Source organism: Phacochoerus africanus, chromosome 16, assembly GCF_016906955.1.
Source record: "Phacochoerus africanus isolate WHEZ1 chromosome 16, ROS_Pafr_v1, whole genome shotgun sequence".
Classification (NCBI taxonomy): Eukaryota; Metazoa; Chordata; class Mammalia; order Artiodactyla; family Suidae; genus Phacochoerus; species Phacochoerus africanus.
In genome coordinates, this window is record NC_062559.1 from 44243581 (window position 1) to 44265557 (window position 21977).

Consider the following 21977-nt stretch of genomic DNA (forward strand, 5'->3'; position numbering starts at 1 on the left):
CCAGAAGAGAAGCGCTGTGTCAGCACACTCCAAAAATTTTAGTCATTTCCTTAAGATCAATGGTAAGTGGAAAGTAACGGTTTTACTATAATTAGGAGTGTTTTATATCTAGGGAAGGTTCATTTAGACTAAAACATTATTGATATCACATAAATTAATATTGAGTGTCGCCTCATATGAACTGATACTTCACATGGAACCTCTTTTTATATCATCGTTAACCACATGTTTAACTCATGTACTGCTGACATGAAAGGTTATTCTCATCTCTTTAGGGGCATTTATAAGTACCTTATTTAAATGATTCTTGAGAATCTCAGTAGCTTTTAAACCTAATTGATCAGCGATTCCTCCTCATTCTTACATGATAGAGAATATTTAAAAACCTGGAAAGTGATTCTCAACCTCATTTGAATCCTGAAAATTGCCCACTGAGAGAGTCAGAAAATATAAAGCTTCCCCATCCCCCACCCTGGTTTTAAAATATTCTCTCTATAGCTTTCACAACAGTGCCCTTACATGAGAATGCAACACAGACAGTACCCTGGAACATTGTGCTGTTTAGAAAAAACCATCTATTTTCAGGGCTGCTATTGCTATTTAATGCTACACCAAAGTCTGAGGGGAAGCAAAAAACACTACTACCTGTGAGCACAAACTGTGCTTCAAGCCCATTGTATATGTTATCTCATTGAATCCTGACAGCTCTGAGTGAAAGATGTTATTACTCCTGTTTTATTGGTGGAAGTATTAAAGCTCAGAGAGGCTAAGTAATTTGACAAGGTTACACAGCTAATAAGTAAGGCAGCTAGGTTTCAAATCCAGTTCTAACTCTAGAATCCCCGTTGTCCATCATATCCTGCTACAGTGGCCTTTATTTCAAGACACTCCCATCTCTCTCATTCTCCGCATAACATTATTTTGTTTTGTTGAGCAACCCATGCACACATATGTACAGCAGAGGCTGAAAGCTGTTGGCCTCTCCATCATCTTTTTGTGGGAGCTGTAACCTTTCATAAGCTGAATCCTGTGTTTGTAGAGAGGAGCAGTAAACCTGTTTGATGAAAACCGGAGGACCCTGTATCACAAGTCCTGGCCATCATAGGTGATCCAGGCATATAAAAGTCCCATTTGTGTTTGGGGGGATTGTGGTCAAGAGAACCAATAGCTGCCCTGAGTATTTATTACGACAGAGGGCTTCCAAACATGACTTTGACCTTAGCCCCACTGAGAAGACAAATGAGCAAAGGCAGAGAAGGTGGGGGTCACTGGCGTGGTGGCTGAAGGGATACTCAAAACACTAAATTTGCCAGAAGAAGACAGATGCAAAGATAGTTAAGATTTCTGGAACCCTATTTATGGCTTTCCTTTCAATAGTCACTCATCTGCTTTCTTTTTATGGACTCAGATCTGGGGGCATGCTACATAAAAATAAAAGGTTTCAATTGGGGAGTTCCCCAATGGCCTAGCAGTTAAGGGTCTGGCATTGTCACTGCTGTGGTTCAATCCCAGGCCCAGGAACTTCTGCATGCCCTGAGTACAACAAAAATAAATAAATATCTAGTTTTACATTAGAATAATGTCTTGAGAAATATGAGAGCTTTCTCTTCTCTTTCTCTCCATAGCCAAAGAGGTCCCTTATGATCTTTTTTTTTTTTTAATGGAAATGTTTTATTGTTTCTGCAGGTTATAAAATTAATATATGCTTGTAAAAACCTTAAGTAACACAAAGGGTTTAAAATAGAAAATTTCTATCTATAATCCCATCTAAAGATAACTACTAAAAATTTTGATGAATATCCTTCTAGAGATTATATTATACTATAAACAGAAATTGCCTGAATGTGGTCAGACTACATATTCTATTCTCAAACTGCTTTTTCCCATAATTTAGTGTTCAGTTTTACAATGTATTGTGACATCTGTCCATAGGAATGTTATAATATGGCATGATCCTTTTTCATGGTTATATAAGATTCTTTTGTTTGGGTGCAGTCACTCAGTTCACTTTGAATGGATATTCCTGTAGTTTCCAATTTGTTGCTATTATAATCAGTGCTATAGTGGACACCTGTTCACGTACTTGTTCACACATATATAAGTACTTTTCACAGAAATGATATTGCAGGGTCACAGGCTATGCATGTTTTAAATGTTATCTATAGCTTGATAGCCTTCCAGAATGGTAGCACCAATTTACTGTCCAACCCGCAATGAGCAGGAGTATCCCCTGTCCCCACACCTTTACGCATAGAGCACCTTTTAAGAGTAATTAAATTCTTACATGAGATATCAAACAGATGCAAGTCTGTCTTATAAGCAAAACTGAAATTAGTGGTTTCTACAAAGAAACCTGCAAATAAAGGACTATATCACAAATGCAAGATATTTTAGTGACAGAATTCATACTATAAATCATAACAACAGCTAACTTTGTCAGCAATCAGTGTAAGTCTGTCCTACACATCTCATTCAATTAGGATAACCCTGTGAAGTTAGTATTATTATTATCATCCTCTATTCTACAGAGGAAACTGAATTACAGAGAGGTGCAGCAACTTGCCTAAATGACTGACAAGAGGTGGAATTGGGATTCTTTTTTTTTTTTTTCATTTTTTTAAATTGAGATATAGTTGGTGTACAATATCATATACATTTCAGGTGTACAACACAGTTATTCACAATTTTTGAAGGTTATATTCCATCTGTAGGTATTATAAAATATTGGCTATGTTCTTTGTGTTGTACTATATATCTTTTTTTTGTTTTCTTTTCATGGCTGCACCTGTGGCATATGGAAGTTCCTGGGCTAGGGGTTGAATTGGAGCTGCAGCTGCAGGCCTATGCCATAGCTACTGCAACACCAAATTGGAGTTACACCTGCAACTTGTGTCGCAGTTTGTGGCAACCCCAGATCCTTAACCCACTGAGCAAGGCCGGGGAGCTAACCCACATCGTCATGGACACTGTGTTGGCTTCTTAACCTGTTGAGCCACAATGGGAACTCCATGTAGTATATATCCTTGTAGCTTATTTGATACCTAGTAGTTTGTACCTACCCTTGTCCTGCCTCTCCCTTCTCCCCTCTCCCCACTGAAAACCACTAGTTTGTTCTCTATATCTGAAAGTCTGGTTCTGTTTTGTTATGTTCACTAGTTTGTTTTACCTTTTAGATTCCACATATAAGTGATATCATACAGTATTCGTCTTTCTCTCTGATATGTATTTCACTTATCATAATACCCTCCGAGTCCATCCATGTTGTTTCAAATGGCAAATTTTCATTCTTTTTTATGGCTGAGTGGTATTCCATTGTGAGTGTGTGTGTCTGTATATATTATATCACATCTTATGTATCCATTCATCCGTGGATCGACATTTAGGTCATTTCCCTATCTTTGCAATTGTAAATAATGCTGTTATGAACACTGGGGTGCATGTACCTTTTTGGGTTAGTGGTTTTGTTTTGTTTGATAAAGACTCAGGAGTGGAATTGCTGGATCATATGGTACTTCTATTTTCAGTTTTTTGAGATATCTCCATACTGTTTTCCAAAGTGGCTGCACCAATTTACATTCCTACTAAGAGTGTAGGAGGGTTCCCTTTTCTCCACGTCCTCTCCAACATTTATTTGTGGTTAATTTTTGTGGTTAATACATAGAACATAAAAATTACTTACCTTTTTCGTCATTTTAAGTGTACAATCTGGTAGCGTTAAGTACATCTACACTGTTGTGTAATGATCACTGTCATGTATTTCCAGAACTTTTTCATCATCCCCAAAGGAAACCCTATGTATAATAGACAATAACTCCTCATTACCTCTCCTTCTGGAACTGGGATTTGAATTCATGAAAGCCCAAGACTTAAATACCAGAGTCTAACTGCTTTGATGGTCCTACCATATTCTCCTTCACTGGGGCATTTGAATTAAACTTGGATTTTAGTGCTTTCTTTTTGTGGGTAGGGCCTTGTGTGATAAAGGAATGGTAGCCATAGAATATTTCCAGAATAATGGGAAGCTCTGTGGCAAAGGTGGGATTGTGAGGGCTCAAGTCAAGCCTTAGCACTGCTGAGTTAGCGTTACTGAACTCACCCGTGGTCATTCTAATTGCCAAACATGAAGACCAGGGTTTTAAACCTAGGCTGATGAATCAGGGGTTTTTTTTGTTTGTTTTTGGCTGTTGTTTTTAAAGAGGAACCATTTCTATCCTGATTCACTAATCCGAAGAACCTGTCAAGGGGCAGCTGTGGCAGGTATGGGCCCCCTTAGGGCAAATCCTCAGTATCCCACAAATGGAAGGAGAGGGAGGTGAAGTATCCTCCAGAGGCTGGCTCCAACCCGAGGTCCAGACAGATGGGGTTCTTTCGTCTCCCCACCTCTTTATGTGGGTCCCACCCTGTGCCAAATTTTGCTTCCCTGAGTAGATCCTTCTGGAATACAGCAGCCATCACTCATTGCATTGTCAAGGGCTAAATGGCTGCCTTTTTGGAGAGGAATCTCACTCTGTAAATCAGCCACCAGGCACTGTTTATCCCACTGATGGATGTCACACATCCACACATATGGGACCTAAACCAAAGCTGTGGGGTTTTTTTCCAGTCCACATTTTAGATGTTTTTCTCCGTGTTTTTGATTTATTACATTACTGTTTAAGAGTAAGTTCTTTTGGGGAAATCATTTTCCATATATTGTTTAACCCTCCCATCCAAGACAAGAAAACTTTGCAAGAAAATGTATACCATCGTGGCATTTCAAACGTATTACAGGAGTTCCCTGGTGGCCTAGCAGGTTAAGGATCTGTGACATTGTCACTGCTGTAGCTCAGATTACTGCTGTGATACAGGTTCAATCCCTGGCCCAGGAACTTTCATATGCTGTGGGCGCAGCCAAAAAAAAAGAAAAAAAATGTATTATAAGGTTGTCTGTCTTCATAAAAAGAGACCCAGATTTTTTCCTCTTTTTTCTACTCATAGCCCAGTGAAATTAATAAAGGTAAATAGTCCAGAATATAAGGAGAAGGAGGAAAGGAAAGGAACATGAGGAGGAGGAGAGGAATATGAGGAGAAGGAGGAGGAGAGAGAGACCGAGACGGGGACAAAACAGAAGAATACAGAAGTTATGGTTTCATTCTTACAGTGTTACCTGGTATTCTTCAACTTGCCAAAAATAAAAAAATACTAGAACCCAAGAGTTATGGCTCTGTTTTTAAAATAAAAATAAATTGCAATTAAAATGATTAAACTAAGTAAAACAGACACAGGAAACATTACAGAAAAAATATATTTTCTGCGCACTAAGCCTCTGATCCCATTAAATGCTTAAATAATATCTTCCTGACATCCTGACTATAGAAATAACATGTTACTTTCATATTTATGACATTACGAGATTATATTACTCGCTTATGAAAAAATGTTTAATTTGCCATTTTAAAATGACATTGCTATAGATTAGTATATGTTATAGAATTACATACATATGCTGTACCAGCTAGTTTTATACTTTATTATAAACATCACCAACAGGTGCAAAAATACCACCTAAAATAAAACAGAAGATAATGTGTCTTATAGCAATAAAAGCATATCTGCCCTGCATTCAAAAAGAAGGGTAAATATATGTATATTCCCATCATCTCACATTCCTCTTTCTAGAGCTTTATCTAACTCTTTCTTGGGCACAGTGCCATATACCCATAAGCTTTTGTATCTTCTGATTAAAAGAAAATAAGGGTAGAATCATGTTTGCCACAGTCTGCTGCCAAAAGCCCATGTCTATAATCCATCATTAAAATGTGACAGTGTATGGCTACAAAGAAAGAAAAAAATCTCAGTTTGTCATGCTCATTTGCAAATGTCTCAGGGGCTGGAGATTGTTTGGCAATCTTGCTGTTTCTAGGTTATTTGTGGAATAACCAGTTTAATTGAGCTGATGATTGCCTTGTGCCTACATTGCTTTTCTGACTTAGATCTTTATTTTCGGCAGTTGGCATCAGTTTGTGCTACGTGGCAAGGGAATGGCATGCAGTCAGCAAGCCCAAATTCCCGACTCCCAGCCCACCCCTTCCTTGCCCTTGCCAATCTGATTTCTGAGGAATTTGCCTAGAGTTGTTACAGGAAAAAAGAAAAAAATAGAAAAGGAACTCCTCGCCCTACTTTGCAGGCCATTTCATCGAATACCTCCTTTGACTTGACGTTCTTGGCCCCGGCGGAAAAGAGAGTTTTCTGTCTTCATGGAAATGAAGATGTGGAGGATGCTCTCTGCAGTTGGAGCACATCCTGCTGCATGTGGTACACAATGTAGACCAACCTGTTGCAACCTGGAGTGCAAGTCAGATATTTGCTCCCCAACAGAGCCAGTTGGAGAAAGACAAGGGTGGGGGGAACCTGGGTTAACACCAGCCTTGTCCTGACATGCACCAAGGCCTACAGCAGGAAGGAAAATTGAAAACAGAAACATCAGGAAGATCAGTGAGAAGGCAGGGCCTCTCCTTCCTTTACTTTGTTCCTAACAAATGTTCATCTTCACCCTCTCTAAATCATGTCACTTGAATGAAGACTATATAAAAGTATGAAGTTCATACTGCAAAGCCAGTGTGGAGAGAAATTGCCCTTGACCACTAATGGAAACGGCCATATCCTGCTTTGGAATGGGCTTGTTCCCCTTGAGAATAGGTGAGTACCCCAAGCTAGTTGAATCTTGGAATCTGAGATTATGATGAGATCCACAGACATCACTGAAAAGGGTTTGTGTTTGTCTTCCATGAGAAAAGTCTAATACAGGCCCTTTTTGAAGGGAAATTTAGAGAATGTTTCTAGGTATACAGTGAATTTCACCTGAAAACCTCCAAATAGTTTTTTCATAACTCCCTGTCCCCCAGGGAAGTAATTGCAGTCCTTTACTCTTTCAGAAAAGAGGGAAGCTCTATCCTTTCAAAGGAGAAGAAAGATAACTTTGATGAATATTGCCAAATACATAAAAGTCACTCCAATTCAAAAAAAGGTATAAAACCAAGTGTGCTAAAACAAAACAGGAATGTTTGATAATTCTTTTAGTCTTCCTCTACATAAACAAATAAAAATTGAAGGGTTAGAGGATGAATACCCAACCAGACTTCTTTTCATGACAAAATTTTGAGCAATAATTCTCAATCCTAGGTGAAACCAAATCAGTTCTGAACACTCAACTAGCACAGCATATCACTAAATTACAGGAGGCACAGTAAAAAGCAGGTGAAGTTTGTGCCCAATATTAAAAGATGGGGGGAGTTCCTGTCATGGCACAGTGGTTAACGAATCCAACTAGGAACCATGAGGTTGCGGGTTCAGTCCCTGCCCTTGCTCAGTGGGTTAATGATCCGGCATTGCCGTGAGCTGTGGTGTAGGTTGCAGACGCGGCTCGGATCCCGTGTTGGCTGTGGCTCTGGCGTAGGCCGGTGGCTACAGCTCCGATTCAACCCCTAGCCTGGGAACCTCCATATGCCGCGGGAGCGGCCCAAGAAATAGCAACAACAACAACAACAAAAGACAAAAAAAAAAAAAAGATGGGGAACTCTCTTCATATGAGTTATATGAAAAGGAGGCAAGCAAGGGCTAGCTTCTAAAGAATATCTGACTATATAAGACTGCATGATTTGTGTTAAGGAGTAGTTTATCTGAAAATTAATATAGCTACTCTAGCTTTTTTTTGGTTAGTGTTAGCACGGTATATCTTTCCCCATTTAGTGTCTCCATATTTAAAGTACATTTCTTGTAGACATCATGTAGTTAGGTCTTGTCCCTTTTATCCACTCTGACAGTTTCTCTCTTAATTGGTGCATTTGGACCATTCACATTTAAAGTGATTATTAATGTAGTTGGAATTATATCTGCCATATTTGCAAGTGTTTTATTTGTTGCTCTTGTTCTGTTTTTTTTTTTTTGCCTTCCACTCTTTTTCTGCTTTCTCTCCCCCCCCCCCTTTTTATTTTTGGTCACACCACAGCATATGGAGCTCCCAGGCCAGGGATCAGATCCGAGCCATAGCTGCAACCTAAGCCGCAGCTGCTGCAATGCTGGATCCTTAACCCAGTGTGCCAGGCCAGGGATGGAAACCACATCCCAAACGCTCCCAAGATGCTGATCCTGTTGCACCACAGTGGGAGCTCCTGCTTTCTCTACTTTTAACTATTTTATATGATTCCATCTTTTCTTTTCTCTTTCATTATCAATTACACTTTTAAAAATTTTTTATTTTAATTACTCGAATTTTATTACATTTATAGTTGTACAGCAATCAGTTACACTTTTAAGACAAACAATGAGTGGTTTCCCTAGAATGTGCAATATGTGTTCACCTCTTAATTCAAGTTCCACATTAACACTAAACCACTTCATGGGTAGTACAGGCACCTTGGAACAGAATTCCCAGTTCTTCCTTCCCATCCCTTATAACTTTGCTTTCCTTTCTCTTATCCATAAGCTATAGTTACTCAGTGTATCTTGGCTGTTATTATTTTGAACAAACTGTTTTCTCTCAGATAGTTGCTTATTTTCAATTGTGGATGTGGGATTGATGACTTCCAAGTTCTTTACATGTTGGACCAAAAGCCCAAAGTTGACCTTAATTTATATCATATTTACAAGACTAAGAGAGAACAGGTAATTAGGATCTAGCAGAAATAGTAATGAGACCAGAATCCATCATCAATCAATAGACTATCAGAATAACTAAAAAAAGTTGAAACAAGTGGGGAGGTAGGGGAAATATCGTGGAGAGAAGGGATGGGGAGAGATGTTTGAAAATCTAAAACTTTAAGCTTGTTGCTTTCTTTATGAAATGCAGAGTCTGAGGAAACAAGGTTTCTGAGAAGAGAGTCAGAGCCAATAGAAATAGTTGGTATTTCTTGGCTAAAGACACCACTCCTTTGTGGCTTAAGATGGCTATATTTTATTTATTTATTTATTTATTTGTTTTTTTTTTTTTTTTTTTTTTTGACGTTTCCAGGGCTGCTCCAGTGGCATATGGAGGTTCCCAGGCTAGGGGTCTAATCGGAGCTGTAGCTGCTGGCCTCCACCACAGCCACAACAACTCGGGATCCAAGCCTCGTCTGCAACCTACACCACAGCTCACGGCAACGCCTTAACCCACTGAGCAAGGCCAGGGATCGAACCCACAACCTCATGGTTCCTGGTCAGATTTGTTAACCACTGAGCCATGATGGGAACTCCAAGATGGCTATATTTTAAACGAATAAGTGAGTGAACAAAGAAACCGCATTAAGCCTGAATTCATGAAAGCTGAAATTGTGCCATGAGACAGACAAGGTCTGAGTTACAGGACTGAGGTGTTACCTGTACCTAGAAAATCTCTTAGGCACTCACAGCCTCCTTTCCCTGGCCTATGCCACAACCATGGCTTCACCAGACCTGTAACCCACTGAATAAGGCCAGAGATCAAACCCATATCCTCACAGAGACAATGTCAGGTCCTTAACCCACAAAGCCACACAATGGGAACCCCCCAAAATATTTTAAATACACATTTTTTTTGCTCACATAATTGTGTTTCAAAAGATTCATTCTATAATAGGTAACAGCATATTAGTAGTGACAAACAGAATCCCACTAAGATGAGGGAGTGAAGAAGGAGAAAAAGGAAAAATATTGTTGAGTGCTTATGTGTCAGGCACTGTGCTAGGCTATTCAGATGAGGTCATTTAATCCTCCCATTGCTCTTTGAGAGAGATGTGATTACTCTCTTAGATGAGAGAACAGTGCCTGATTTCCTAAGCCACATGTAAATTGCACTTATTGAAATCCCTAAGAGGTCTAAAGTCTATACCAACACCTATGAAAAATTATGATAAAATTATTATATAATACTACATTTGAACAGAACACCAAATTAGAACAGAAAAATCAAGTGATGATATAAATATAGTTTTATCCTATAATTTTTAATTAAAAAAATTAAAGCAAGTGCATTAAGGTGCTAAATGAGCCTCCGAGTGAACTGATGTGTGGGGTTTTTTTGTCTATTAAAAAAAACTAAAAAACAAAGTTATCAACAAAGACTTTAAAAATCCAATCAGTAATAAAGCGAATGTGGCAGGAGGCATGCAATGCATACTATACTATCTTCAACCTATCTTTCAAAGAGTTAAAAATGCATAAGGAAAGTCTGGGTTTGACTCCAAATCATAAACTCGACTTGAACTCTGTTGTCAATTGGCAGGGAAAGCATTCCAGACTCTAAGAAACTTTGATTTTTTTTTTTTTTTCTCTTCATAGCATCAAGAAAATGCTGGAGGGCTTATAGGACCCCTGGCATGTAAATTGTAGCCATCAGGAGAAAAGCCCACTGTATTAACAAGTGATGCTTTCGAAGTCATTTTCTTCCAGTCCCTTACAATGCTGCCACAGAGACAGAATAAAGATGGGACAGAGAATTCTTCTGGTTTGAAATCACCCAAGTGATGCAGAAGAAAAAGAAGCATTTTGCCAAAATTCCAAGATTAAATGTATTAAGGAGAGGTATCTGTCACCATCCAAAATAGTTTTGTAAACAATAGTTGCAAGACATCAGAGCCTCTAAAAGACAAGATTTCTTTTCAGTGCCACCTTTGAAGAGTGATCAGGAATGTATTTCATTTCTGGTTTAATAAGGTTATTAACAATTTCTTTTTTTAAAAAAGCAAAGTAACATTTTCTGTGAAGTTTGGCCGATAAGCGTTCATGTAGTAAAGAATTGTGTGCTTTTTTTATGAACAGTCTACACAGTAGAATAAAACACTATCTACATGAGCTTTCACACAGCAGAGCAATTAATTAACTTATCTCGGTGAACACTGTTCTCACTGAAACTTATTAAAAGTCTGATTCATCCACAAAGCCCCAGGCAACCATCAATTGCCTCATAACAATACAAAAGAAAAATAAGCTATGGTTATGTTCTCATTTAATATCCTAAAAAGATCCTCTTTGCCCTCTGTCTTTGTTTGAAAATATCTCTATTAAGAGTTTAAAAAAAAAAAAAAAACTCCCACTTGACATGAAATATGTTATGGCAGGGAACTGTGGGAGTAAATTACAGAGCCTCCAGGATACCAGATTAAGAAGAGAAGCTGGACTTTCTCAAAGACACACAAATCATTCAACATGTAGCACAACAGGGCATACAGTGTGTTATCGATGCCGAGTTCCAAGCACCATTGTTAATACAGACCAGAAGAGGAATTGTTCATTAAATAATAAAGGGGGAGGGGAGGGAATGCTCAGACTCCAGCGTTAAAAAGCCTGCAGCAGTGGCACGCTGGTATCACAAGTATTAAAGAGTTTAAGAGTTATTAGTGTGCTTAGGGTTTTGGTTTAATTCAACTCTCCCAAATATCAACCTAACAACTTCTAAGCAGAGACTATAGTTTATGAACCATGTATTTTTTTTTAATATTTGGTATATAGTTGACAATATCAATAGCGCCCTCTACAGGAAGTTTCAGACCCACAATTTGAGTTTTCTTAAATTTGAAAAAGGCTAAGTAAGGTGAACACCATCTGAGAACAAGATAAAAATTGATAAAAATTGAAGAAAAATGTGAAATACTTATGATGTCTTCATTTCATGGCATATTTAGGAACTTGGAATGAAACAAAACAAAACCACAGCTGGAAGCCTTAGGTTATTCTATATTGGGGTGTGTGTATATATATTGGCAGTGGTGGTTTGTTAACATGTAGTCATTTGAGACTAACACTGAAATCCTAAGGTGTCTTTTTTTCTTTATATTGAAACCTTAAAAACATACTGCTTTCCCTATTCCAAGATTTGCTAGTTGCAGTACTCTACAATGTCAATCAGATTCCTTTTAATAGTTTACTTTGGGGGAATACATTGATAAGTATACATACCTTTCAGATTATGCTTATTTTCCTAGTATGCGTTAAAGATGCTTAACTTTGGGTTTTTGCACATGAGAAAGTCTTGATGCTGGTAAGATAGGCCTGTATGAATCTGAAAAAGTGGCTGTTTCATAACTACAGATCATTCCTCTCCGTGATCCCTGCTTTCAAATCCAGATTCAGAAGCCAGAACTTGCTTGAAAAAGTTGTTACAGCTAAAATCTCTACTATAGCCTTGGAAGGCAGAGATCCAGGCTTCTTATCTCACAGCTGTAATAATGACCTTGTGACAATGATTTAATCTCACCTTACTTTAGCAAGTTATCACAATTGGGAGGAAATTGATTTCTGATTTCAGAGTTATCTTGAGAGTTACTAGGAGTGACACAACAAATGCCAGCTCTAAAAGCAGCAGCAGTTATTTTGTGTGATCCATGAAGGCACATGAATAAGGAGTTCGGAGGCTGAGTTTTAGTTTCCGCTTTGCTGTGCCTTTTTAAAATCGATGAACTTTTCTGCACTTAGTTTCTTCATCAGAAAAAAAAAAAATATTAGAAACTCCTGTTTGGGGAAGTATTTAGAACTGGATACCTAGAAATGCCAGATGAAATATCACAAACATCTCTTTCATAGTCGAGCTATTAAGGAAGGAAGGATAAACAAATAGTTAAACTGAAGAGAGCCGGAGAACAGGTGTTAGCTGAATCCGAGGGTATCCTGTAGGCATTTGCCAATCTTTTTTTTTTTTTTTTAGGGAATTTGCCAATCTTTCTAACCAAGAGACTGGAATTTTAATGGCCATCTGAAGCCTAAGCAAGATGCAGACTTGAAACTGAGCCTTCATAGAAAACCAAAATAGTGAAGGGATGCACTTTCCAAATTAAACCTTGTAAAAGGAAATAACAAGGAAGTCCTCCATCTCAGCCTAGGTTGTAGGTTGGAATATTACATCTTCCCTGAAAATGCAGAACCACAAGTCTGTCCTTAGAAGATTTGGGGTTAAATTTATGTTACCTGTGCAATTCAGGAAACTTCAAGTCAAGAAGTTAACCCAGGAGTTCCCTTCGTGGCTCAGCAGTTAACGAACCTGACTAGGATCCATAAGGACGAGGGTTTGATTCCTGGCCTCCCTTGGTGGGTTGGACATTTGGCGTTGCCATGACCTGGAGTGTATGTAGGCTGCAGACGCAGCTCAGATCCCGAGTTGCTGTGGTTGTGGTGTAGGCCAGCAGCTGCAGCTCCAGTTCAACCCCTAGCCTGGGAACCTCCATATGCCGCAAGTGTGGCCCTTAAAAGCAAAAAAGAAAGAAAGAAAGAGAAGTTAACCCAGTGTGGACCCAGATGAGTAGTGTGACCTGCAGGGCCTGGCAAAGATAAACACAGATTCCCTCGGAGGGCTCCCCCTCAACGCAGGTCATGCAGGACTCCTACAGATAAAGCTGAATAGTCTCTCAAAATCCAAAATTATGGAGTACCTGGGGTAACAGGTCCCATGAGTGAGTCAGCAGAAGCAATAACAGCTGAATTAGACCACCAAGAATTTTGAATATTGGAATGGATGGTACAGAATATAAAATAACCAGGTATGAAATGTTAATGAAATAAATACAGAATAAAAAAAAACTCAAATAAAGTAATAATATACTTTAAAACACTAGGCAGATTTGAAAAAGAACCAAATATTTTTAAAACTGATAATTTAAAAGCAAAATGTTTAACTTTATAGGTTAGAATTGAAAAACAAATTGGCAAAATGGAGGATATCACTCAAGAAATTGACCAGAACTCAGGAGAAAGAGACAAAGAAATGGTATTTGTGAAAGAATATTTGGGGAGTTTCCTGGTGGTCTAGCAGTTAGGACCTGGCACTTTCACCCCTGCAGCCTGGGTTCTAGGAACTGAGATCCCACCTCAAGCCCCTGCATGCTGCAGCCAAAAAAAAAAAGAGAGAAAGGAATATGTATTTAAAAAATGGAGAATACAATAAGACATTTGATGAATGTCTCAGCGAAGTTCAAGATGATTTCAGAGAACATGCCAGTAATAATGACATAGAAATTTGGAAAACAGATGAAAGACATGAATGTTCAGATTCAGAAAGCACAAGTCCCAAAAAGGATAATAAGAAACTCACACTAAGACCCATCACAGTATAGCTGCAAAACAGCAAAGACATAAAGACAGTATTGAAAGCATCTGGAGGAAAAAAGGACATTATCCATAAAAGAATAATTAAAGTAGCAGCAGACTTCTTCACAGCCACAACAAAGACCAGACTGTAGTGGAATCAAATCTACAAAATGTTTAGAGAAATAATCAAACTAGAATTTTACGACTGGTGAAAATACAAAGGTAAAACAGACATTTCTAAAAGCATCCAGTATATAACCAGAGGATCTTCAATTCAGGAAATCTGAAGGGTAACTGTCAGAAAGGATAATGATTGTAGAAGGAAGGTCTGAGAAGCCAGGATGAAAAATAGACAAAAAATACAGATAAGTGGGTGAATCTTAACAAACATTGACAGCATAAAGCAATAATGTTTAAATCAGTAAAGTAGAAAAACGTGGCCCCACAATAGTGGACAACACTGTTAAGTTAGATGAAAGAGGAGTGATCAGACTTAGCAGATACCTAGATACATACATATGTGTATATAAATATAGAAGTCATTTTGAATGGTGCTCTTCTGGTAGCTGTGAAGGAGGGAAGACAAAGATGGTATTTGTGGGAGTTCCCGTCGTGGCGCAGTGGTTAATGAATCCGACTAGGAACCATGAGGTTGCGGGTTCGGTCCCTGCCCTTGCTCAGTGGGTTAACGATCCAGCGTTGCCGTGAGCTGTGGTATAGGTTGCAGACATGGCTCAGATCCCGCGTTGCTGTGGCTCTGGCGTAGGCCGGGGGCTACAGCTCCGATTCGACCCCTAGCCTGGGAACCTCCATATGCCGCGGCCCAAGAAATAGCAAAAAGACAAAAAAAAAAAGGAAATGGTATTTGTGAAAGAATATTTGGGGAGTTCCCTGGTGGTCTAGCAGTTAGGACCTGGCACTTTTACCCCTGCAGCCTGGGTTCTAGGAACTGAGATCCCACCTCAAGCCCCTGCATGCTGCAGCCAAAAAAAAAAAAAGAGAGAGAGAGAGAGAAAGGAATATGTATTAAAAAAAAGTTTAAAAGAACGATAAGACAGCACCCATTTTACCCAGGAGCTTTGACCATGAAGCCATAAGTCTCAAAAGAATGAGCTGGAAACTCACTAAGCCATATTATATCTTTTGTAATGCTCATATTCTGTACCTCTTTGTTTTTTTTTGTAATTGTTTTTGTAATATTCACATTTTTATTCTAAAAATTATAAGAACCTATCTACTTTTTTTTTTCTTTTTATAGCCACACCTGCGGCATATAGAAGTTCCTTGTCCAAGGGTTGAGTCAGAGCTGCAGCTTGCCAGCCCACACCACAGCCATGCAGCAGCACTGAATCCAAGCTGCATCTGTGACCTATGCCACAGTTTTGTGGCAAGGCCAGATTCTTAACCCACTGAGTGAAGGGTGGAACTCACATCTTCACAGACGCTACGTTGAGTTCTTAACCCACTGAGCCACAATGGGAACTCCCTATCTACTCTTGAACTCTTTTTTTTCACTCTCATGCGTAAATCTTCTTCCACTGACTTCAAAGGAGAACAATTGAATTTAACAAAGCTGCACAGGAATCGTATCTGTGCATATGGTCATACCTATGCTGCAGCTGCAGCAGTGCTAGATCCTTTAACCCACTGCACTGGGCCAAGGATCAAACCTGAGCCTCTGCATTGACCCAAGCTGCTGCAGTTAGTCTTAACCCACTGTGCCACAGAAGGAACTCCTCTCTCTCTCTTTTTAATCTAACTTAGAAATACAACTCTGGGAGTTCCCTTGTGGCACAGCGAGTTAAGGATCCATTGTTGTCACTGTAGTGGCTTTGATCCCTTGCCCAGAAACTTCTTCATGCCACGGATGCAGACAAAAGTAAAAAAGAAAAACAGGAAAAAACAAACAAAACAACTGCTCCCAGGTAAGAACTGCTTTCAGAGGACATCAGTACTCTTCGTCTTTCAACTACTTAAGACACATTCATGCAATTTAAAACTAAGTGCACATATATGCTGTGGTGCTGTCTTATCGTTCTTTTAAACTTTGAGTTATATATGTTTATTTTTTAAAAAATACAGGTGTATATAATTAGTGAAAGACCCTTCTCAAAGAAAATAAATGTTAATATTTTTATTATTTCTTAAAGAGAGATTATTTTAGTTTTAACAAGAAGGAAATTTGCAAACTTGAATTTAAATTGATCACAGCAGTCACTAGCAAAGGGTACTGATGTCCTCTGAAAGCAATTCTTACCTGGGAGCAGGGACTCAGATTAACTCTTTTGATTTACTTCAGTAGGAAACATAAAAACTGGAAAATACTTCCAAAGTGGCCTTGTTTTGATGGCCTCTTTTTCTCTTTGCACCAAGTATGCTGTGGCTCTCAAATGATTGCTATACTGTGTCAAACTTATCTCCTTGTCAGACAATAGCTATTAAAGAGAACATATGTTCATTCATATGTTCCCAGGATACTAATTAAATGAATAGTCTACCTTTTGTATTTTAGCTTAGGATAAGTAACTAGCAGTTTGGGTTCTTTTTTGTTGGTGATTTTTTTTTTTTTTTTTTTTTTAGGGCCACACCTGTGGCACATGGAGGTTCCCAGGCTAGGAGTTGAATCAGAACTGTAGCCACTGGCCTACACCACAGCCACAGCCATGTGGGATCCAAGCCACATCTGAGACCTACACCACAGCTCACAGCAACGCCGGATCCTTAACCCACTGAGCGAGGCCAGGTCTCCAATCTGTGTCCTTGTGGATGCTAGTCTGAGCCTTGACAGGAACTCCTGGGTTCTTTTTTGAAATTAAATGATCCATTTGCAAATATGAAGATGCTAATAATGCTTATTCATGCCTGGTTATCTGTAGGGTAAGGATGGGAACACTCTCCCTGGAAGCCTACTGCTGCAATACTGGGATAGGCAATGTAATTTTAAGCCCCTAAATTGGTGGTAATCTGTTACGGCAGCAATAGGAAACCAATACAGACACCACTCAAAAGACGACTGTAAAGCTGTCACAAGTCTGGGCTTTGAAAGCAAATTTGCTGCCTTTTCTTCCTCTGTTATGATATCATACCCTTGTTTCCACTAGCAGTAATGCACACTGGGGTTACCATTGTTAATCCTGCAATCGTACTTTTCCAGTTAAAGACGGTGGACCTTTGGCCCCTTTTTCATTCCCAAGGTGTCCAGTGGGTGGCCTGTGATGTCCCTCTGCTAACCTTAAACAATATTTCATCCCATCTAACAAGCACTCAGCTCAGATGGTCGTCTGTGCAAATGCCACAAGGAACATCTCCCATGGGACCCAGGAAAGTATTCATTTTCCAAAGAGAAGTAAAGCCTACATTGATAGCATATAAAATAAGGACACTATAAAATGTAAAGAGTGATGAGGTTATTTCACTCTTAAGTTATGCTTTCAGGAAAAAGCAAAATTTAAATCTTAAGAGATCTGTAGGCCCACTTGACACTGCAAAGAAAGAGAAATCCAACTGATGAAATAGATCCTAACTTCCTCCCTCAGCTTCCGTACTCCCCAAATTGCTACCCTTTTCCAGCCGTTTCCATTCTTCTGCTAATTATCTGATCTGGAAGTTTGGGAGTGATATATTTTTTTCTCCCTTTGGTGCAGCCCTTAGGAGACATTCTCATCTTGTCCTCATTTTCTCTGGCTTCCTCTTTCTCACCATTAATATGCATGCACCTGAAACAACTCCTGGTGCCCATGTCTGTTTCCAGTGGCAGGCTTGCAAGCCTCTCTCTCTTGGATTCACACTATACAGTCTGTGCCTCTTTCTGCCTTCCTCACCACACCACTCACTCCACCCTCTACAACAGCCTTCTGCTGCTTCAACCTTAAGTATAAATCCTTCTGCTTAGTTTTCAAAGCCTAACTACCCAGCGTTGTTCTCCACAACTCTCAACATTCCTTCCCTCTTCCGTACCGCCAGGCACTTCCCAGTGATTCATAAAATTTCGTTTTCTGCTTGGTAACCCAGGAGAAAGGAACTAGGCTGAATAAGACTTTGACTCCTTTCTTTGACAAGTGTAGCTTCGTGGGGATGGGGTGTGGGGAGCCAAATAAGCTAATCGGCGTTTCAGGTGCTGTTACAAACAAGAGCTGTGAGCACACCAACAGGGGCTAAGGGATTGATTCTTCAGGGGGAGCAGGGTTGGAAAAGCTTTGGAGAGCAGATGATAGAAAAATGAAAAATGAGTTGTCATTCTGAGAAGTGGCTATTTCCCAGAACATCCTGCAATGAGCAGCAGACTCTGTCAGTGTTCATGCGAGTAATATAATAAGGCTACCAACCCTTTCGAGTCAGGCCCCGGTTAGGGTCCTCCCGCCCAGTGTCACTCACCACGCCAGTAGCACAACACCGGGTTTGGTTCAGAAGCAAAGGAAAGTTTTATTCTTTGATCGCAGAGTAGAGCTGTGCAAGCCAGCACTGCAGACACACGCTCGGGCACAGGCCGCAGGGAAGGGGCTGCCGCTTAAGGGTCTCAGCTGTGAAGAGGAGGGCGGAGCTCTCGCGAGACTGACAGGCCGCCCGCAGCGTCTCTGCGCACGGCCCGCCTGCCCGCCGCCATCTTGGGTTGCCGCGCGTCTGGGCCCTTGGCGGTTTCTTGCTGGGCCCTCTGGCCTGAAGGGCCTGGTGCGAGGCCTCTATAGGCGGCCGCCTGTGAGCTAGTGGAAGTAGACCAGGCACAGAAAAAGAGGTTAGGCCTAATCACCTGGATTCCATCTGGCTTTTTCTGGGGACCCCCGATGGGCTTTACCAGTCATAAAAGAGGTAGGCAAAATACGACCACCACCGGTTTCCTCCCTGGGAGAAAATACTCACTTTGGTACAGTTCTGTTTTGTACTTAGGTGTAATTATTACTTAAGAGTAGGTTATAGGTGGGCTAGGAAAGAGTCAGATTGATTTGGAACGGTCAGCACCCCCGTGCAGCTCATTCTGCTGCGGTATATATGGTTTTCAACCACACGTAGAGGAAAGTTCCCGGTAGTTTTACATCGCTCTGCAACTAGGCAGATACACAGCATGGGTTTGAAAACTAAGTTTTCGTCTATTAATTCTGCCAATATCCTATATCAACTGTATGGGAAATCAAAGTCTGAAACCTCTGTCATGTTTTGAGGCGCTCTGGGGAAAATACTCCACTTCCCAACCATCTGCAAGTTGTCTTAAATTCTACTGTTGCTTTCCTCACCATTAAAATGGGGTAATAACAGCAGTAATTCTAAGCCCTGGACACCCTCATCTCAATTAGCATGTTCCTCTATTCCAACTGGTAAGTGAAAGTGAACTTCAAGAGAATAAAGACAGGCCAAGATTCTAGCTTGAGAAAAAGGATGCCATGGGAAAAAAAGGAAGTTTTTGGAACCAGGGTGAGATGAGGCTCTACAGACAAACATTCTGCTCTATAGTTTTGCTAAAGCCTAGTTCTGAAAATCTAACTAAAAGCCAAACTGACTTCGTGGCAGGTGCATAAGAGGCTTATTGAATAACCACCACTTACTAGTATTGGGCATTTTCACAAATATGATCTCAATCCTCATAGCAACCCCATGAGGTAGGTATCATCGTTCCCTGATTTTATCAGAGGTAACTGAGATTCAAAGAAATTATGTGAGCCAAAATCACACTGCCAGAAAGAAGATCCAAAAATGGCTACTGTTCCTCCAGTGCCAGCTCCTGCTAAAACAAGTGGCTCTGCAGCTGCAGACAGCACAGCTCCAGGCCAAAGTTTCCTCCGAACAGTCCATTCCCCACCCCACCCCAAGGCATGATGCCCAAGATGTTCCACTAGTTTCTGACTGCCTGATGATGTTTGAGTTCTGTTTCTTCCAAGTGCCAGAAATGGCTGTGAAATTTGCGTTTTAACCTCCAGAGTGGTATTCTTCCTTGGTTCTTTTGTAGCAACCTAGCACTGTTAAAAGTAACCCTTGTATGAGCCATCCTGGCTTGAAGGCATTCATGGTCTGTTCTGCAGGCCTGCTCACTGTCTGAGGGGGAGTAGAGGGCTCAAAGCTTTCTGCATAGCTTACCTGCCAACTCCTGCAGCTTTAGAGAGCTTTAACTGGCTTCAGACCAGACATTTTCAGGGTCAATAGCACTTGACAGGGCAATCTTTTTTTCCAAGAGAAATGAAAGCCTAAAGCAGTGGATTTCAAACCTTAGAATATATCAAACTCACCTGGAGGGTCTGTTAAAACACAAGATTCCTGGGATTTTCCTTTAGGGTTTCTGATTCAGTAGATTGGCGTATTGGAGCTGATTGGAGGCTTCAGAGTTGAGAGAAGTAGGGTGGGGGATGAGAATTTGCATTTTAACAAGTTCCAGGTGATGCTGATGCTGCTCGTCTGGACTCCACTTTGAGAACTGTTTGCAGAGATCAGTGTCTTGATATCGGCTACACTAGAATTCCCTATAGAGCTTTAAAAAATCCTGACACCCATCCACACCCAAGCTAGTAATCCATGTTTCTGAGGATAATATCTGGACACCAGGATTTTAAAACTTCCAGGTGATTTCAGTTTGGGAACCATAGGCTTGGAATGTTTGAGAGCCAAGCCTTGTCCTTCTGGATAACCCCTAAGGGTTGAGCAGAGGAAGCATCCTGACATCTGCTTTTTCTAACAGAAGAGAAAATGTTTATGATTCTTAGTAGAAAAGCATTTAGCTGTTCTAGACTTAAAAACAAAATAAACTGTAGCTATCTTAAAGATAATAGCTTCCAGAATCTTAAAGAACATTAAGAGTCAACAGGGAACAAAATGTAATAAATTCAGTTGCTTGAGGGGGGGGGGGCAAATGGTTAAATTGGTGGACAGAACATATTAGGGGGGAAGGTTGTGTCTTATCCAGGCCCCTGGCGTCACATAACTTTATCCTTTAACTTCATGCATCATTATTCATCATCACCTTTTATTACTGTGGCTCAGCTTACTTAAAAGCCTGTGTTATCTCTCATTTTCAATCCAATGTAAATTTAATTTTCAGCAAAGCCTTTGTTAAGACAATTGTTCCAGTTTTCAGAAAGATGTTAGAGAATGGAGGAAGTAGATTCCAAAAACTGCAGCCCTGTGGGTTTGATGTTAAATCTCTAGCAAAATTCTGGAACAAACTATTTAAAGACATGAGAAGGGATTGATGGGAGCCAGTATAGGTTCCCGAAGTCCGTCTTTCACCAAACCAGTCGCATGTCCCTTTTTGACAGGTTTACAGGTCATGGCGATCAGGGGAATATCATAGACAAAAATATATCTTAATTTCAGCAAAGAATTTGACATCCTGTGGACAAGAATGACATGAATGACAGTACAGTTGAGTAGATTTGTAGCTAGTTGAACAACTTTACCCAAGGAATGTTGACTGCTTAATGAATCGCTGCCTCCCTGAAGGGCAGTCACAATGACAGACGCCCAAGCACAATCTATGGTTTATCCAGTCCAAAATTTCAATTAATTATGGATGAAGACACAAAGGACATGCTTATCAAAACTGCAAATATGACAAAGCTGGGAGAGAATCCTAATTCAGTAAATGTCAAATGAACTGAGAGCAGCAAAAGATCTCAATAAACTCAAAGGACAGACTAACATGTATAAGAATAAACTTAAAAGGGATAAATATAAAACCATTAAAAAAATCAAGCACAAAAGTGTGGGAGGTTAAGATTGAGTGACGGGAGATTGAGATTAAAAATGGTTTTATGAGAAGAAATCCCAGGATTTTTGAGTTACCATGGCGTTGGTACAATCTAGTAGGTCTTAGATCTCTTTGAAAATCTGTGAATGTGTAGACGAAAAATACTGCCTGCCATTTCAGTAAACAAAGAATGATGCCCGACATCAAGGCATCAACCACTGCAGCTGCCCTCCCCCCAACCCCCACAGATGCTGCACCCTGAGGGGAATTCATAATGGAGAAAAACAGGAATCTG